The following is a 6,547-nucleotide window of genomic DNA, read 5'->3' on the forward strand; positions in this document are numbered from 1 at the left end:
TTTCAAAAAATTTTCTCTTGTATTTAGGTGTCATTGAGTCAGTTGAAGCGCTCTACCAACATCTTCAGTCTGAAATTTATCAAAGATACAAACAAGATGGATTGGATAATAATTGGTGACTGTAATACAAAATTGGGAAACAACTTGTGTTAGTCTGGATTGACTAGAGAAACAAATTCATAAGCACACATATGTGTATAAGAAAGAGCTTTATATAAAGAGTAATTGTATATTAAGAAAAATCACAGCCCAGTCCAAATCAAATCCAGAAGTTTAATATTAGCCCATATGTTCAACACCAATTATAAATTCCTCTTCAGACTCATGCAGAACATGCAATGATGCTGAATGCAGGAAGATCATTGGCCAGTGGATGGATAGTCTTTTGGACCCAGTGGCAGTGAACGCATTTCAGCACTGGCAGGGATCTCCAGGTTGCTCCTCCAGCTCCAGGGCTCTAGCATAGCTCTGTGAGTCTTAGTATCAGGAAGACAAAGCAGAGTGTTTGTTTGTATCTGGCTTCCAGTCAGCTTTTTACCTCCATGGTGCCTCCAAATGAGGTTATCAACCTGTGACATAATTGCCACCCTGTCGCAGGTTGACAATATATTATGTAACTACCACAGAACACCCCATGTCAACTGACACTTTTACACAATTCTTTAGCCATATATAGTTTTTAAACAAAACAGCATTAAAATCATATCTGTACCTAACAGGATAAAACTAAAATGCACACAAATAAAAACTGTGCCAAATCCTCATTTAAACATAGCATTCTATAAGTGAACAACAACAATATTCTATGCCTAACAGTTGCAGTTAAGCAATACCTACACCTTAATCCTATAATCCTGTGAATATATTCCCCCACTTATGAAAGTTTGTAAGCCAGCCACTTCATGCCTTTATCTGCATCATTTTGGGTAGCCAATTTCTATACTGCCCACTTACATCAACCCAGTGCTCTGAGGAGACAGTCATATTCTTTGAATATGAAGAACCTTCATTCCAGTTGAAACCTTGTGAAGTCCCAATCCATAAGCAAAGTCAAATCAGGAAAGCTCATCCATAAATTCAGGAGCAATATGCACCAGTTCATAGGCTCAAAAATCTCTTCTTCTGGTCAGGTTCTGGTCAAATCAATATGGGCTGCCTCACTTACTCTCGCTAGGTGCCCATTGGCTGCCTTTAGACCATGGGCCCCATCACAAATTCTCAAGAGGCATTTCTTCAGGGTTTCATTTTTTTTTTTAAGCCTCTGACACAAACTGCTAGTTCAAAATTCAAAAAGCCAAAGAGTTCGTTTTTTTCTTTCAATCTGTCAACAGCCCTGTAGGCAAGTCTCTTGATTTTTGAATGTCCTAAGCACTCAAGACACTGGGAGGGGCCTATCTTTTGAGAACCTTCTTTGCAGACATGTCCTAAACCCATTTAACAATCCAATTTTAATGGCTGAAGGTAAGTGGGCTTACAAGCTCTCTATTTTCATAGTTCCCAATGATCATTTCTATCAATAATTATATCAATAAAAATAAGCAGAAGAAATCAGTATAAGCAAAATATAATCAGGTCCTAAATTATATATTTAAAACAGTCAAGTTCAATCCTTATTTAAGTTATCTTAATCCTTATCTAAATTATTCCACTGATACAAAATATGGCCTTCGACCTCTGACTGCTCAAGGCTGGCCCAGGCTTTCTGTCAGCAATTTTGACCTTCTTTCAGCCCCTTTCTTTAATCAGTGCGGCTTCTGAGGAATTCAAATGGCAATTTCTACCCCTGAGCTCAAAATACACATTAATCACATTCATTTTCACCATTTTACACAGTAATAACCAAGGACAACAACCAAACAAAACAATCAAAATCTTAACTTCTCATATTATTTCCAGAAAACAACCCAGTAAACTGCATGGCTATTTCTGACCTCCAGCTAGTCAAAGAAGACAAACTACCACAAGGCAGGGGTCATAAAAGAATTCATACTCCATCTTTAGGATCTGGTTCTCTAGTAGCCCACTTCCGAGGTACAATAATGTGCTAGTCTTGGTAGAGTAGAGAAACAAATTCATAGACACTCCTGTGTGAATAGGAAAGAGCTTTATTATGAAAAGCAATTGTACATTAAGAACACACCATAGCCCAGTCTAAATCAAATCGATAAGTTTGATTTTTCACCATATGTCAAGTACCAGTCTGTAAATTCCTATTCAGACTCATGCAACAAATGCAATGATGCTGAGTGCAAGAAGATCACAGGCCAGCGTGTGGAAAGTCTTGTGGATCCAGTGGCAGTGGAAGACTCTTAGTGCTGGCATGGGTCTCCACATGGCTCCTCCAGCTCCATGGCTCCAGCTCCATTCATGCAGCTCCCTCTGGCTCATCAATAGGAAGATGAAATGAAAGTGGGTCTGGCCTCCAGTGAGCTTTTTATCTGTGACCAGATTGATAGGCTAAATTCCACCCCTTCACTTTTAATAGTTTCAAGTTGGCAACAGATTATTTAACTACCACACAACTGTTATTAGAAAATATGGTGTTGTGATAGAAATTAAGTTGGAGATCACATGGAATAATTTTGCATTTTTTCTCTACATAATGCAATTACTCTCACAATTGCCATTAACATTAGACATTCAAGATATGTTCTAGAGCATATGTATATTTTGTACAACTAAAAGGCAGCTTACACAGAAGAAATTGCTTATATCTGTCAAGAACTATGAGTACTAAAATTTTTTAATCTGTTTGCAAGCCAACAAGTCATTATGCCACAATTTCCTAGGTTCTAGTAAGAATCAGCAATCTCCTGAGTTAGGGAAAAAGGACAGTTTATTGATACCGTGTTAATAGCCAGGATGTTGTCAGTTTTGTGGTGGTTACATGAGCTTCAATTTCCACATGATCATGAAAAAAAGATCAGCTATGTGAGTCACTCCCAATAAATTGCATTACTTCAGGTAGTTGCTGTTAGATGTCTTCAAATCCTCTCCAACTTATAGCAAACCTATGTGCAATCGAACAACCCTCTACCTGGTCGTGTATTATCCTCGCTATTATTGTTACGCTTTAGCCCTTCATTGCAGCCCCTTGTCAATCTATCTTGTCAAGGGTTTTCTTCTTTTTAACTGCCCTTCTACTTCACCAAGCGTGATGTGCTTCAAAGGACTGTTCTCACCTGACAACATGACCAAAGCATAGGAGACAAAGTTCTTTGCTTTTCAGGAGAATTCTGGCTGTATGTCTTCCAAAACAGATTTGCTTGTTCTTTTAGCATTCCATGGAACTTTCAATATTCTTTGCCAGTCTCATAATTCAAATGTATGAACTTGATCCCTTAGGTAAGAGGATCAATTTTTTTAGAATGACAATAAGCATAGGTAGCTTTTCTTCCGGAAGAAATCATTAACTGCATCAAGGTTGTTTGATATCTAAACATATTTGAAAAGTTATACTTGAACAAAGTTTAATGATTGTCTCATTCCAAAATGTGCCCCAATATTACAAACAAATCTGTGGGGATCTGTCTCCCCAATATCTGATGAATGAAAGGATATATTGAAGGTGAAAACAACAACAAACCAAACTATTTATAGCTTTTTTTAAATTAAATTAATACAGAACTAAAATTCCAAGTGAGTCCTTCCTCGATCTAACATTTTCCTTGCAATTTTGTGATAATTTATTCTGTAATCTTTGGAAAATGAATTGGTTTAAAAATCTACACAGCAAGCAGTGCTTCACATCTTTATAATGGGAAACACCATTGTTGTAAGGATTGCAGTGACATCTAAAAAGGTGTTCAGATCATTTCTGATGTATATTTCCTACTGCACAACAGTATTTAAACTAGAAGCTAAAAGCATAAGTTAGGCCCTTAGGTGGGCTTTTAAGAGGATTTAGTATTTTAGTTTTGTCTTTGAAGGTGGTAGAATCAGAAAATGCTCACTACCAGGGGAGCGTGTTCAAGGGTGACGGCTTTGGGGAAACAGGCCAAGAAGTCGGACGTGCATGTCTCTTGCACGCTTTTGGAGGTTGATGCAGAGAGAGTGAGAAGAACAGAGAAGCCCTGGAGAGATTTTTCAAGTATTAGACATTTAGAACCTTGCATTTCATAAGAGGAGTGTTTTAATGCATTTTGAATTCCAAAAAAAAAAACTCTTTTGAAACATTCCATCATGTTATGTTTACTTTGAACAAGTATTAAGAGAAGTTTCCCTCTCTTTCTTTCTCTCCCTCTCTCAATCCTGAAACCAAAACAACACACACACACAAAGTGCCCAAGATAGTATTGGTGCTGATTATAATAAAAGTCACTAAGCCCAGGCAAGAATCAGAATTACTCAGATATTTCAATAGTATGACCTTTGACTCCTTATATTAAACTCAGATATTCTGGTTTTGGTTTTATTAACAAAGACAGTATTTTATTAGAAGAGAATAGCAATTATCTGAAATTAACAACACATAGTTCTATTATTTCAGGGCATTTCCCCCCTAGTGTCTTAATAACTTAGTGGCATCTCCTACAATTTACCTAAGTTGGCAATCAAGTCTCAAAAACATTTGTTTTCTAAGTCATTTAGAAGACCATGAAATAATAAAAAAGAGTGCTGTCTCACGGTTATTGCTGTTGTTACTTTTTAATTAGTGCAACTTACTATTCTCAAGTGTACTCTGCAGAGTGACTTAAGTGTGTTTTTCATATTAAAAGTTCACTACATTAAATACTTGATAATTCTCAATTACGAATTATATGAAAAAGAGCACAACCTGAGGACTGGATGAAGTCTCAGTGACACCCTTCAATATGCAGATGAGACAAACTTGCTTGTCAATAATGAAGACTACGGATTATACCTACATGTGAAAAAAAATTCTCAGGACTGGATAAACAAACATCATGATAAATGGGAAAAAACTAAGTTGTGAAAGATTTAATAATATTTGCATTAACAATCAATTGTCATGGCTGCCTGAGTGCATAGATGACATTGTATTAGAAGATCTGTTGTTAATAAACAAATGACTACACACATACACACGCTTTTATAAGGTTATAGCAAGCACAGACATCCCTTTGATAAGAGGTGTGTCTGACTCAAGCCATAGCCTCTTCAATCTCCTCACAAGCAAGCAAAATCTAGATATAGGGGAAAAGGAAGATCAGTGATATGTCTCCTTTGTGGTACTGACAAAGATTATTGGATATACTTTGGACAGCAAAAATAATGAAAAATATAAGTCTTAGAAGAAGTAAAACTGGAGTGCTCATTAGATGAAAGGATGGAGAGACTTTACCACCCTTCCTTTGGGTTCATTACCAAAATAGGCCCGTTGCTATAAAAGGACATCATGCTTGAGAAAGCTGGAGGTTAGCAGTTGAGGAAAACTCTCAGTGAACTGAATTGACATACTATTGGCAGCATTGGACTCAAGTATATCCAAAAACATGAACATGCCGGAAGATGGAACGATGTTCAGCCCAGTTACACATAAGAAAGCCAACTCAGCAGCAATTAACAAGTCATGAAGATAAAACGTTCATGTTTTACTTAATATTTTAGAAATATATAAGATAATATGAATTACTTTAATTTCAGTATATCACCTAATTTTAACAAGGCTCGACAAAATATTCACTTGAATTGTGCCGAGTTTCTCTTTGTCTGACTTGTGTTTCTAACATTGGCAGATTTCTATGCCTTCCCCCTGGTGCCAGGGAAAGCTCTCAAAGCTAGGATTTTCACAAGCACTTCAGGTGTTACTGATAAACAGACTTGTTTGGGAAAATCTGACTCACTGCAAATGAATCTGTGGCTCTATCCACATCAGAAATGCCCAAGTTTATTGGGCTAACTGCTCCCTTTTCAGAAAAATAAAAATTGCCCCATGATTGACATAAACAACAAACAAACAAAAAGACTGGACCTCCGATTTCAATAACTTGCGGTCTAAAGCTAAGTATTATTAATCAAAAACTCTCACTTCATTGTGTTGCCTTCTTGGTTCTGTTGTGAGATATTTCTAAGGCATTATCATGTTTACCATTCACACCCATCAGTATTAATAATTGGAGTACCTAGGTGAAGAAAAATAAGTTCACTTGGCTGCTTACCAAAGGATTAGTCATTTCAGCCCTGCACCCCCCAGGTACTTCGTAAAAAAGGCCTGGCAAACTTCTTTTGAAAATGAGAACAAAAATATCAAACAGCCACTGAAAACCTTGTGGAGCTCAATTCTAATATAACATTTCTAGGGCTGCCATGACTGAGAGTCAAGTTGAATGCAACCCCGTTAACCTTATCATAGGGAAATAAGCATAATTCAGTTAAGTAATTTGTCTAAAGCAAGGTGGAATCACAGATGTTTGATATCAGGTCTGCCAGTTCTTGGTACAAGGAGCTTAACATTTTGACTTAATTACCTATTCTTCTCTTAAATTTTTCAACAAAACATTCGTATTTGCACCTTTACCCAACATTGTCCAGACATTGTAAGAACTTGTTCCTTAATAAATAAAACTTCTATCCCTGTCTCACG

This window comes from Echinops telfairi, unplaced genomic scaffold, assembly GCF_000313985.2.
Source record: "Echinops telfairi isolate 266 unplaced genomic scaffold, ASM31398v2 ScPeMD7_7468;HRSCAF=8506_0, whole genome shotgun sequence".
NCBI lineage: Eukaryota > Metazoa > Chordata > Mammalia > Afrosoricida > Tenrecidae > Echinops > Echinops telfairi.